The sequence below is a fragment of the Papio anubis genome, chromosome 1 (assembly GCF_008728515.1).
Source record: "Papio anubis isolate 15944 chromosome 1, Panubis1.0, whole genome shotgun sequence".
In the NCBI taxonomy this organism is placed as follows: domain Eukaryota; kingdom Metazoa; phylum Chordata; class Mammalia; order Primates; family Cercopithecidae; genus Papio; species Papio anubis.
The window spans coordinates 138050887-138064277 of record NC_044976.1 but is presented as its reverse complement, the minus strand read 5'-3'; the positions used below and the strand labels follow the sequence as shown (position 1 = coordinate 138064277).

At 48.0% G+C, this 13391-nt stretch overlaps 1 protein-coding gene and 1 long non-coding RNA gene across 5 annotated transcripts in view; one reads left to right on the top strand and one right to left on the bottom strand.

Annotated features, from left to right (window-relative positions):
* The window catches only part of CAPN2 (calpain 2), a 61331-nt gene that overhangs the window by 15666 nt on the left and 32274 nt on the right, over window positions 1–13391 (top strand). The gene's annotated exons all lie outside the window — the stretch shown is intronic.
* Window positions 10598–13391, bottom strand: part of LOC108582138 — a 5356-nt gene continuing 2562 nt past the window's right edge. Inside the window, exons 3-4 of one of the 2 annotated variants that reach the window (XR_002517354.2) lie at window positions 12781–12966; window positions 10598–10842 (exon numbers count right to left, since the gene is read on the bottom strand). This is a non-coding gene — a long non-coding RNA (uncharacterized LOC108582138). The remainder of the gene's footprint in view (window positions 10843–12780; window positions 12967–13391) is intronic. The other variant, XR_004178371.1, reaches the window with a different exon arrangement.

Here is a 13391-nt window from a genome sequence, read left to right as displayed (position 1 = left end):
GTTTAGCTGCATCCTTGGCCTCTACCCACACACCCCAGTGTGGCACTCAAAAATGTCTTCAGACCTTGCCAAATGTCCCCTGGGGGCTTGGCAGAGTTGCAGGTGCATGGAATGCCCCCAACTGAGAACCACTGGCAGAGCGGGAGTGAAGGGGGAGGTACTGTGGGGGTCACTGGGCACACAGAATGCCATTTGGGGAGCCTGGCACAAGGGAGTGGCCGGATGGGAGGTAGAAATAGCAGTGGTAATCAGTAGGTGAGTTGCTGAAGACAAACTAAATATACTTTCCAGCATTGCTTCAATCTAATCCAGCCACAATTATGAGTAAATACTGTAGGAAAGGAGAAAACATTGCATGTACGGGGTCAGGGCAGCATTGCTGGGATATTTGAGCTTGTGGGAGGGGAGATCCAAGCTTCCCACTAGCACTGGGAGGAACACAGCAAAGGAGGAGAAGGGCCCTCCCTGCTTCTTGGAGAATGGTTCCCCTGGCAGGCCATTCTGTCTGCTCAGCTTCCCAGCTCAGGTGTCTTTCCAAACCACACATCAGCAGGGAGACAGTGGGAACATCTCAGGTCCAGGGTACCTGGGGAACTGTAGACCAGCTGGGTGGCCTGACCCTGGCATTTCTCAGTGTTGGCTCCATTCTCTTGCTGGCACCCCACGGTGGGAGACTCTGTTAGCAGGCGAATCTTACTATCCCTGGCTCCCTGGTATGCATTACAGTTCAGACTCCCAAGCACAAGCTCCCTGTATTGTCACACCTGTATCTAGTGTGTAACAATCCACCCCAAAACAAATGGCTTGAAACACTAGGCATTTTGTTCTCTCTTATGGTTCTGAAGGATGACGGGGCTGAGCTGGGCAATGCTCTCCCGGTCTCTCAGGTGGCTGCAATCAGATGGGGATGGGCACAGAGTCATCTGAAGGCCCCCTCACCCACATGTCTGGTGCCAAGGCTGAAGGGTGGATCAGCTAGGGCTTCAGGGATCTCTGTCTCTTTTGTGGTCTCCCCATCATAGGGACTTGAAGGTAGCTGAACATCTTACAGCAGCTCATGTCCCAAGAGAAAGCCCTGGGAGCTGTCTCATCTTTACGACCTAGGCTTGGAAGTCACATAGCATCACTTCTGCCATTCCTATTCATTGAGATCAATGAAGGCTCACCCAGGATCAAAGGGAAGGGACATAGAGCCCACTTCTAGATGGAGAGTGGCAGGGTTCTGGAAGAACATGTGGAACCAGAAACATTGTTGCCGCCATTTGTGGAAGACACCACAATTCCTCCCCTTTGAATAATGGCCTTCTTGTCCTTTACCAATAATAACCCAAGCTGCTTGGACATTAGCTCTTCATGGTTTGCAGGGTGGGGAGGATGTGTTTTCTGGGACTTCCCAAGGTACACAGTAGTGAAGGACTTAACAAGCTGGGCTGATGTGCCAGCTTCAGGACTCCACTCCCCCGCAAGCATTTCTGAGATGCCCATGGGGCCCAGGAGCCCTGACTTGCACAAGCCAGCAACTGCCTTTCTGCTTGCATTCAGCCAGCTTTATTGGGCATCTGTTATAGGAAGAACAGTGGGCTGAGACTTCAGCAAAAAAAGACAAAAGCAAAACACAATCCCTTCTCTATACAAGGTTCTTCCCTCTCTGTGTCCAACCAGTCCCTCCATTCTAGGTCCTTAACTCATCACCAAGCCTCCATTTTCTTCTCTTCCCCCGTGACTCCAAGGCAGGCCTCAGTTCTCACCTGGAGTCTGCTCAGGATGCCTACAGGTGGTCCCAGAATTGTAATGGCTTGACATGCAATTTTTCAGCTTTACGATGGCATGAAAGCAATACACATTCAGTAGAAACTGCACTTGAAGTACCCATGCAACCATTCTGTTTTTCACTTTCAGTACAGTGTTCAATAAATTACATTGAGATGCTCAACATTTTATTTTAAAACAGGCTTTGCCTCCTTAGATAATTTTGCCCAACTGTAGGCTACTGTAAGTGTTCTGAGCACAATTAAGGTAGGCTAGGCTAAGCTATGGTGTTAGGTAGTGTCGATAAAATAGTCAAATTCTGTGAAAGATTTAAAGAGGTTTATTCTGAGCCAAATAAAAGTGACCAAAGCCCAAGGAGGTCCTGAAAACCTGTGCCCAAGGTGGTTGGTTTACAGCTTGGTTTTCTACATTTTAGGAGGACAGAAGTTACAGGCAGACATCAATCCAGAAAGGCAGGACGACTTGAAGTGGATGGGGAAGGCACAGGAGCTGGAGGGGCTCCAGGTCACAGGTGGATTCAAAGATTTTCTGATTGGCAGTTAGTTAAAAGCATTAAGTTATTATCGAAAGACCTGGAATCAAGGCCGGGTGCAGTGGCTCACACCTATAATTCCAGCACTTTGGGAGGCTAAGGCAGGTGGATCACTTGAGGTCAGGAGTTCAAGCCTGGCCTGGCCTGGCCAACATGGTGAAACCTCGCCTCTACTAAAAATGCAAAAATTAACTGGGCATGGTGGTGTATGCCTGTAGTCCCAGCTACTCAGAGGCTGGGGCAGGAGAATCACTTGAACACAGGAGGTGAAGGTTGCAGTGAGCCAGGATTGCACCACTGCACTCCAGCCTGGGCGACAAGAGCAAGACTCTCTCTCAAAAAAAAAAAAAAAAAAGACCTGAAATCAGTAGAAAAGTGTGTCTGGGTTGAGATAAGAGATTGTAGAGACCACGGTTTTGATTATATAGATGAAGTCTCGTAGATGGCCACTGTCAAAGGCAACAGATGGCAAATGTTTTCTATTCAGACCTTTAAAAGGTGCTACTAGATGCTCAGCTAAAAAGACCTGGAGGGAAGGTGATTCTCTACATTAAGCTTGTCCAACCCTCACACTGCCCAGGACGGCTTTGAATGTGGCCCAACACAAATTTGTAAACTTTCTCAAAACATTAAGAGACTTTTTTTTTTTTTTTAAGCTCATCGTCTATGGTTAGTGTTAGTGTATTTTATGTGTGGTCCAAGACAATTCTTCTTCCAGTGTGGCCCAGGGAAGCCAAAAGATTGGACACCCCTGCTATAGAATGTAGATTTTCCCCACAAGAGACAGTTTTGCAGAGACATTTCAAAATATGTCAGAAAAATATATTTTGGGCTAAAATACTTTGATTTATTTCAGGGCCTGCTATCTGTCATGTGATGCTCTACTAGAGTCTGGTTGGAATTTGGTATCTTACTGCTAGGAGGAGTCTGTTTTGTGAGTCTTAAGATCTCTGTTTTCAGTTGATGCTGGTCAGCAGTGCCTGAATTCCTAAAGGAGGAGGATATAATGAGGCATGACGACCTCCCTTCCCATTGTGGCCTGAACTTGTTTTTCAGGTTACCTTGGAATCCCCTTGGCTAAGGGGGCATCCATTCAGTCAGTTAAGGGGCTTAGACTTTGATTTTTAGTTTACAGTAGGCTAAGGTGTATTAAGTGCATTTTCGACTTACAATATTTTCAACTTCTGATGGATTTGTTCAGATCTAACCCCACTGTAAGTTAAGGAGCATGTATACTTGTATCTAATCCACTTTGGGCATTGCTACCAGAGAACCTGTCCTCAGGGAGCTATGGAAGTAGTGGAGGCAAATGATTAAACGGATGGATTAATTCCAAGTTCAGATCATGTTAGGAGTCAGCTGGGATGCAGTGTGAGGATCTTGGAGGGGAACAGTAAGGGGTTAAGAGAGATACCCCAAAGGATGATTAAGGAGGGAGAGTTGGAAGGAAGGTTTCCCACAAAGAGGAAGCAGGGAGTGATTCATTCTGAAAAAGGCAAATATTTTATTATGCTTGGAGGGTCTGGTGCAGAAGGGGAAAGGGGGAGAAGGAACTTTGGCTTAAATTCCCTCAGGAGCCAGTTCAGATTCCTAACCTGGCCCAGATGTCCAACCCAATCCGCCTAGCCCCAGCCCTCTCCACTTCCCAACACCCAGCCCCACAATGCCCATCCTGCTGCCTGCCTGTTCTGGACTCTGCACTTGACCTTCCCTCTCCCTGAAAGTTCTCTTGCTCTTCCTCACCCAGCTCCCCACTCTTAAGTCATCCTCACCCACCCCAGCCCTCCTACAGTCCCAGTCTGCCCTGTTCAGACTCAAAGCCTCATGCTCACCACCATCATCCGCAACCTCTGTTTCCACACTGTCTCCTGCCGGCTGTGAGCTCACTTTCTGAGAGCCAGCACCAGTCTCCTCTAGACCAAGTACAGGCCTGGCACGGAGCCAGGAATGCACCAACAAGGAGCCTGAGACTAGATCGGAGGGGAAAGAGACATATCCTCCAGAGTTGACTTACACGAGGTCAGAGGTGCACAGAGGCACGGGCAAGCTGGGCCCCAGGCAAGAAGCATGGAGTGAGGGATGTGGAGGCAGCGGAGGGCATCCGGGAGTCTGGGCTGCCCTTTGGCAGCGCTGTGTTCTGCCTGCTCTTCCTCCAAGATGAGCTCCCTCAGCCGGTGTGTGAAGCGTGTGTGTGAGTGTGTCACCGGTTAACTGAGTTCTGTCCCTGCTTGGTATCAGTTGCAAAGAAGGAACACTCAGTTGGAAAAAAAGGCAAGAGGGTTTTATTCCTGACCAGGAGAAAGAGAAGGAGGGGACTCTTGCTCTAAAGACACCTTCACCTCGAGCCGTGGAAACTGGGGAGTTGTAAGGAGATAGGTGTGGGGCAGGGAGGTGTGTAAGCAGGTGCAGGGTGAGGGTGGGAGGGTGGGGACCTCTAGACGCTCAGGCGCAGGCCATAAACATGCCTCTCCATACAATGCATGATGTGTTACCAGAAAGGGGTTCTCATCTAGAACCTCAGAAAGCATTCTTGGATCTCTCTCAAGAAAGAATTCAGGGTGAGTCTGTAGAGTAAAGTGAAAGCAAGTTTATTTTGAAAATAAAGGAATAAAAGAATGTCTACTTCATAGAGCAGCCCTAAGGGCTGCTGGTTGCCCATTTTTATGGTTATTTCTTGATGATATGCTAAACAAGGGGTGGATTATTCGTGCCTCGCCTTTTTAGATCACTTAGGGTAACTTCCTGATGTTGTCATGGCATCTGTAAACTGTCATGGCTCTGGTTGGAGTGGAGCAGTGAGGACAACCAGAGGCCACTCTCATCACTATCTTGGTTTTGGTGGGTTTTGGCCGGCTTCTTTACCGCAACTGTTTTATCAGCAAGGTCTTTATGACCTGTATCTTGTGCCGACTTCCTGTCTCATCCTGTGACTTAGAATGCCTAACCCTTTGGGAATGCAGCCCAGTAGGTCTCAGCCTCATTTTACTCAGCCCTTATTCAAGATGGAGTTGCTCTGGTTCACACGCCTCTGACACACGTTCAGAAATAGTGGTGATTTTCTTCTACAGGTGGTGACGTTAGCATTATAATGACACGATAAAGTTCTAAATGTAACAAGGGGTTGCCTGCTCCAGTTTCTGCCAGTTTTAGGGGTCTTATCTCCCTCTGGTATCTGGGCAGAGGTCAAGAAACTCTGGCACCATCAGGGGCCAGCTTGTTTCTTTGAGCAGTTGTGCCTACAAATAAAGAGACTAAAGAAAACAGTAAGCAAACCCAGTTATTTCCTGGGGGCTGCGCTGGTATTCAGCGTGTTTTACTTCACCAAACACACATTCTTCCCAGTGCAGGCACTGGGTGTGACTGTGACAGCCAGCACCAACCTGCCCACGCACCTCCCGTCCTGCAGGACTGTCAGCAGCCGCTGCACTCTAGTGTGGCTCAGGGATGCCTCAGCCCAGCCTCTCCTGCGCTCCCCCTCCCCTGGCTTCCCAACTCTGCCTCACTTCTGTTTGTGAGGGAAAGACAGCAGTAGCGGAAAGAAAAGAAGGAGAAAATGCACAGCAAATATTATGCTTTCCTCTTGGAAAACCTCCAGGAGCCGCAAATATTAGTAACCCAGCTGCATCCCACCCCCCAGGATGGGCTGGGCCTGTCACATAGCCGACCTTCAGGATGCGGACACCCAGGCCAGGGAGCACAGCTCTGGAAATTTACTGACATGGCCCTGAATGAATTTATCTTTTCAGTAGAAAGCCCTGTAGTTTAAAGGAGTCATTCATAAGGTCTGTCTGAGAGTGCCTTGTCCTCAGAGGAGGGTCTGGGTGAGCTGGAGTGGAGGGAAGGGCTGGGTACCTGGTACCTGGTAGCCCCACTGGGGGCAGTGAAGCCTGTATCCAGGTCGCGTGAGTCTTGGAAGGGGAAGGCCGGTGTGCTTATGATTTAAAAACCCAAATCAAACTTCCTTTCCCAAACAAATTAGAACGGGTGGAGGAAGCTTGAATTCGGAGAGGATTTCCCAGAGACCCATAAGCAAAAGTAGCTTAACTGAGCTCAGTGGGTGCCCCAGAATGGGCCAGAGAGAATGACACTAAAAAGTCGTCGAACAAATGAGCAAATGAATACAGGAATGCCCATTCTCCATAGGCACAAACGTGGTGAACGTTCCCTGAGAGAACTGACAGCCCGGGGTGCAGGGAGAGGAACGGTCCCAACCGCAGACTCGGGAGTGGGGAGGCTGGTAAGAGACCCTCTTTCCTTCTGTTTGTGAGGAAAAAGCAGGGAAGGGGCCGCAAGGCCAGCCTCTCCCAGGAGCTGCGGTTCTCAGCCCCGGGATCCAGCACTACAGGGAAGTGCAGGGGAGGCCCCACCGCCCCGGCTGGAGACCCGCTCAGGCCTGGGTAGGCACTCCTCTCTGGAGTGGCCACACTCGTCTCCAGCAAATGCTTCAGTATCTATACCCTTCCCAGTGCTCACCCCTCTTTCAAAAAATGTACTTTGTTTTTTTAAACAGAGATTGCTTTGTCACCTGTACTGGAGTGCAGTGGTGCTGTCACAGCTTGCCGCAGACTCCACCTCCTGGGCTCAACCCATCCTCCCACCTCAGCCTCCCAAGTAGCTGGGACCACAGGCACACATCAGGACACCTCGCCCAGTGCTCACTATTTACCTTTATTTCTTCCTTATTCGGACACCCCTTGCTTCCAAAGATGAATTTTGGAAGGCTCAAGATGGTGAGACGGACCCCATATGCACTCCACTCACCCCTGCAGCTCCCCTCCCTCCTCACTGCCCCTCGGCCACAACCCTCTCTCCTTGCCCCTCACCAGCCGGCACCCTCGGCAACCTTGGCACCCTTTCCAGGACAATACTGCCAAATGTGGCCAAGGTCTGGCACACCATGTACCAATCGAGACTCCACTTCCCTTGGGTTTCAGTTTCCACTCCTATAAAATCAGCAAATGAAAAGAGCAAACACTTGGAGACACTGTTCTCAATGCTTTGCATATTTTTTTCCATTTAATTCTCAGCACCATGAGACAGTCTATTATTATTAAACTATGTTATATATGAGGAAACTGAAGCACAGAGGGAGTAGTCTCCCCAGGTCACAGTCGGGATTTGAACTCCATGTTCTGGCTCTAGTGTTTCCCAACCATTTGGAGTGGGAGTGGGAGAGAAACAGACTGCTCTCTCTAGAAAATAGCATGTGTTTGCATGTATGCCAAATTTGCACAAAACATTTGGGGTTCCAGGTCAATAAAGCCCATCCATGGACCCCCGGTTTCCCTTCCCTCACATGATCCTAACAACCTGCCAAGGATACGCCTCATCACTATCCTTCTTCTACAGCCGAGAACAAACAGGCTCAGAGAAATTAAGAAGTGTATCTGAGCTCACACAACCTTAAGTGGCCAGATCAGGACCAAAATCCAGGTCCTCTGGCCAGGCGTGGTGGCTCATGCATGTAATCCCAGCTCTTTGGGTGGCCAAGGTGGGTGGATCACCTGAGGTCAGGAGTTCGAGACCAGCCTGGTCAACATGGTGAAATCTTGTCTCTACCAAAAATACAAAAATTAACTGGGCATGGTGGTGGACGCCTGTAATCCCAGATACTTGGGAGGCTGAGGCAGGAGAATTGCTTGAACCTGGGAGGCGGAGGTTGCGGTGAGCCAAGATGGTGCCATCACACTCCAACCTGGGCGACAGAGTGAGACTCTATCTCAAAAAATAAAATAAAATAAAATAAAATAAAATAAAATAAAATAAAATAAAATAAAATAAAATTCAGGTCTTCTAACCACAATCCAGTGCCCCTCTCCCCACCCACCTCTGGTCTGGTCTCTTAGATCTATCTGGGATGTCTTTCCATTATACTCCTTTGTGGTTTGAGAACCACCTGAGGACTCAACGTGGCTGTGGGGTGCTCCATGGAGCCATTTGGCCTGTGCCCAGCAGCAACGGGGACAGCCAGCAAAGGTGCCCCTGCCCCTGCCAGCCTGCCACCTACTTGGGACCTTTCTTTTCTTTCTTTCTTTCTTTTTTTTTTTTCTTTTTGAGACGGAGTCTCGCTCTGTTGCCCAGGCTGGAGTGAAGTGACGTAATCTCAGCTCACTGCAACCCCTACCTCCTGGGTTCAAGTGATTCTAGGAGAGGCTGAGGCAGGAGGATCACTTGAGACCAGAAGTTTGAGACTAGCCTGGGCAACAGAGCAAGACACCTCTACAAAAAAAAAAGGTTTTTAATTAGCTGGGCATGATGGTATGTGCTTGTAATCCCAGCTACAAGGTGAGGTGGGAGGATCACTTGAGCCTGGGAGGTCAAGGCTGCAGTGAGCTATGATTGCACCACTGCACTCTAGCCTGGGTGACAGACTGAGAACCTGTCTCAAAAAACTAAAAAATAAAAATAAGGATAAAGAAATAAGACCAGATGTAGGGGAGATTTGTGGAGGAAGGGGACAGGAGGCCCCTGAAATCCCATTGTGTAGGCAGCCCCTGCTTGGCTAAGCATGAGGCTCATGGGGCACCCAGGTGGGCTTTTTCTGGAGACGAAGCAAGGCAGAAAACCCCTCCATCTTCTGTCCCCAGCCTCTCAGGTCTGTGCCAGTTGAGTGTCTTCCAGGACAGAAGCATGGCTGGGTGTGGGGGCATGGCTGGGTGTGGGGGCATGGCTGGGTGTGGGGGCAGCCTGGATATAGGGATGGCTAGTCTGTCAAGCCCATGGTCAGGACCTTAACGGGGCAGCTTAGGAACCTCTGGGCAGGGCCTCATCTGCTGCCTTTAGTAATAAATGTGGCCAGCAATAGCCAGGGCCCTGCTAGCGGGAGATGTCATTGGTAGCCACCTTCCTTCTCTACAGAGACACCATCTGTCCCATGGATGAGCAGAATCCCCTGGGGACCCAGCTCTGACACTTGTCCTTGGCCATGTCCAGGGTGCTGGACAGACTGAGGCAGGTGTCAGGCTCCCGGGATGAGAAAGGCAGATGAGAGATGGGAGTAGGCGCTTTAGCTTTACAGTGACTTAGGCAGAATTGCTTAGTATTTACATATGCCTCACCTCATTCCACAGAGAATCTAAAGCCTGACCAAAAGAGAGAGAGAGAGAGAATACAATAACACCATGTGCTGTAAAGAAAAACAGTCAGTTCTAAAAGAAAAACAATCCAGCAAAAAGGGAATGTCAAAACCTGGAGAGGGGAAAAAATAAAAGGCATACATGCTGTCAAAAGCACCTTAGGGGCTACAGATGGGCCCTATACTTAGTGTTGACACCCAACAGCTATAAAAGAATCTCACTGTGCCCCCCCACAGGAGCACGGAGAAGGTTTGATTCTAGATTTTTTCTGTGCCATTTATATTTATCTATATCCTCATGCACAAGTTCTATACTGTTTTAATTGCTGTAGCTTTAGATGTGTTTAAACATCTAATAGAGGTAGACTTCCTTCTCTTTTAGATTTTTTTCTAGCTATGCTCCATATTTAATTTTTAAATAAACTTATCAGAATCAGCTAAGTTCAAAAAAATTTTTAATCTTATTACTTTTTTAAAATTATTTCTTTCTTTTTTTTTTTTTCTTTTTTTGAGATGGGGTCTTACTCTGTCACCCAGGCTGGAGTACAGTGGTACAATCATAGCTCACTGCAGCCTTGACCTCCAGGTTCAAAGTGATTCTCCTGCCTCAGCCTCCCAAGTAGCTGGGACTATAGGAGCATGACACCACAGCTGGCTAATTTTTTTAAAATAATTTTTATAGAGACAGGGTCTCACAATATAGTGAGATTTCAGGTTGGTCTTGAAATCCTGCGGGCTCAAGAAATGCTCTGGCCCTGGCCTCCCAAGTGCTAGAATTAGAGGCATGAGCCACAGTACCTCGCCTTATTGCTATTTTTATTAGCATTACATTAAGTTTATAGGCTAACTTAAGAGGACATGGCATTTTTATGATAATGAGTTTTTGCAGTCAAGAATGCAGGCCGGTTTTTTTAAATGGGGTAAATGATTGTCCAAGTGCCTCCAGGCAGGCTCACATGCATACCTGGAGTCAGTGAAGAAGGTGAACAGCTGACAGGAGCAGCCCCCCAGTCGGAGGAGCCCTGCACACAGTTGGAAACAGACAGCTTGTGTCTGGAGTCTTCTGTGATCCGAGGAGGAAGCGTGGCTGAGTCCATCCCAGAACAGGGTCTGGATCTGTGAGTTGGGGGCAATTGTCAGGATTCTAGCACTGGAAGTGGTTCACATACAGGTGCAACCTGAAGGGAGCAGTGCCCCGCAGTCACAGGACACAGCCACATGGAGCCAAACCACGCTCTCAGAGAAGGAGCCAGGGAAGAAACACCCTAACTGCACTACTCCCTTCTTCTGGCCCCCAGCAGCCATAGGCCCTGGGCCCCCGGTGAGATCCCCATAGAGGTCAGCTCCCAAGCAGCAGGATGGAGGGTGTAGACTGGACATTAAGAGGCAGCTGGAATGTATCAGGCACTCAGCTCCAGCTCACCACGATTCAGGCACTCAAGTTCCCAAGACAACAGTTTCTGCTCTGAAATAAATGGAGTAATTAAGGATCAAAAGGTTATCAACAGGACCCAAGCATAAATAGATTTTTTTTTTCTTAAGACAGAGTCTCACTCTGTCCCCCAGGCTGGAATGCAGTGGTGCAATTTGGGGTCACTGCGACTTCCACCTCCCAGGTTCCAGCGATTCTCATGCCTCAGCCTCTCGAGTAGCTGGGACTACAGGAGCATGCCCACGCCTGGCTAATTTTGTATTTTTAGTAAAGATGAGGTTTCACCATGTTGACCAGGCTACTCTCGAACTCCTGACCTCATGTGATCTGCCCACCTCGGCCTCCCAAAGTGATGGGATTACAGGCGTGAGCCACCACACCTGGCCCGTAAACAGATTTTCTACCTGAACAGGAAGGCTAAGAGCTTGTAACAATTGAACATTCCCCCAGGAGAGGAAGGCAGGAGTTTTGCTTGTGCCAAGTGCACTCTTCAGACAGTCCTCTGAGGTACACCAAGGTGTAAGTAGCCATCTCACCCTCCCCTCTGCCAAAATTTTTGTGTGACTGGAGAGCAGAGTCCCCCTCCAAAAAAAAAAAAAAAAATGAGCACCAGGAAAATACTATTTGCAGATACATAATGTTAAAACCTATAGATCTTTCTTTTTCTAGTCCCATCCATATGGCAACATTCCAGGAGAGGCCTCCATCACTGGAAGGCACCCTCCGGGACTTTCCTGGAGCTAAAAACAGTTTAAGCCAAAAGCAATTTGTAGCATCTGAGTTAAACTCGTGGTCCCACCCTTCTCAAACTAGCTAGCTTATTTTATCCGGACCAGGATATAACGGCTCTAAACAGGCTTTGCCAGGTGGAGACACCATGGACTTCAGCAAGGGCACCTGACCAGGAACAAATCACTGCAGGATGATCCGAAAGAGAAGGGTTTTCATAAATTATTTTGCGTAAGGTAGATTCTGACCTTGATGGGGACAGCCAAGGATCTGGACCCTCAGCTGGGAAAGATGGGACTAAGTCCACAACTGCTGAGGTTGTAGAACAGGTTTCTTGTGGGGAGGAACCCACTTGTGGACATGGGCCATCCCGGTGGAGTGAGAGAACACCGTGCAGCCTGGACGCTGAATGAAACACCATTGAGTCACCTCTGAAATGCTTGTTCCCTGGTGCCATAAAGAAATAGCACTTGAACATAAATTTAATTTACCCAGCAAGGCCATTTTTATACTTTCTGCAGAAAGGGTACACTCGCCAGGAGTTTTGCCAGGAGAGTACACTGAACAAAGGAGACAGGGTCATTTGTAACCTGACACGTCCACCGTACTGCTGTGTCCGGTTTCCATTGGCTGGAACGGGACCTCACATTCTGTATTTGTCCTGATTGGCTAGCAACTTAGAACTTTTTAAAAGAGGCAAAGGCAGAGGAGAACATAGGAAGGAGGAGGTAACTTGTGGAATGCTTAGAAAGGTAAAAACACCTTTAAATAAGGAAGAGGAACAGGCTATGACCTAATGCTTGCTTGGGCCAGTATAATAAGCATGCCAGGGAAAAGGCTAAATTGTGGGAGCTAAGAACATAAAGTACACTGATTTCTTTATCACGGCTAGCAGATATTTAAGAATGTTAGCACAGGTCTTTGAATAAAGTTTGCTTCTAAGAGAAGTTACTATTTATTCCTAATTAAATGGGGAGGAAGGTCTTTGAAGAGGAAACTTTATGTTTTACACCTCTCAAGGGCAAAAGTCCCCAAGACAATGTCCATTTCGAATTCAATTAGGTGAATTTGCAATTGACACCAGCCTCTTTGCAGAGGAGACTGTTTTGGTTATACATCAAAAGCCTGTGCTTTGCCGATAGACCTGACAGCCACTAATTAGCTAGGACCTTTGGGTGATCCACTCCACCTCCTTAAACCTCAGTTTCCTCAACTATGAAATAGGATGAAAATAGTACCTACCTTGAACTGTTCTGTGACAACGAAATTGGATAACATGATAATGCGCACAAGGCTTTTAGCTCGGGGCCTGGCACATCTAAGCCTTTGTGTAATCATTGTGTAGATCTTGTCACTGAGATGCTTACATGAGAGAGGAAAGAAGTCAGTTGGGTAAGCGAGCTTCCCAACTTGGTTCAAAATATTTTGCTGATGGGGGTGAGGGAAAGAGTGAAGGAATCAGAAGTAAAAAAAAGTGGGATTTCAAATGCTCCCTCCTTTTTAGAAATCAAGACATTCTTTAGTGGCCTCTAAGTCTCCTTCAACTCCAGAATTTGGAAAACTTACGAAAAACTTTTTGAATCTTTGGCTGTAAAGTGTGTGTGTGTGTGTGTGTGTGTGTGTGTGTGTATATATATATATATTTTTTTTTTTGAGACAGAGTCTCGCTCTTGTTGCCCAGACTGGAATGCAATGGTGCAATCTCAGTTCACTGCAGCCTCCGCTTCCTGGGTTCAAGTGATTCCCCTGCCTCAGCCTCCTGAATAACTGGGATTATGGGTGCATACCACTATGTCCACTAATTTTTGCGGATTTTGAGGATGATGGATGGGGGAAAGATCTGACTGAGATAA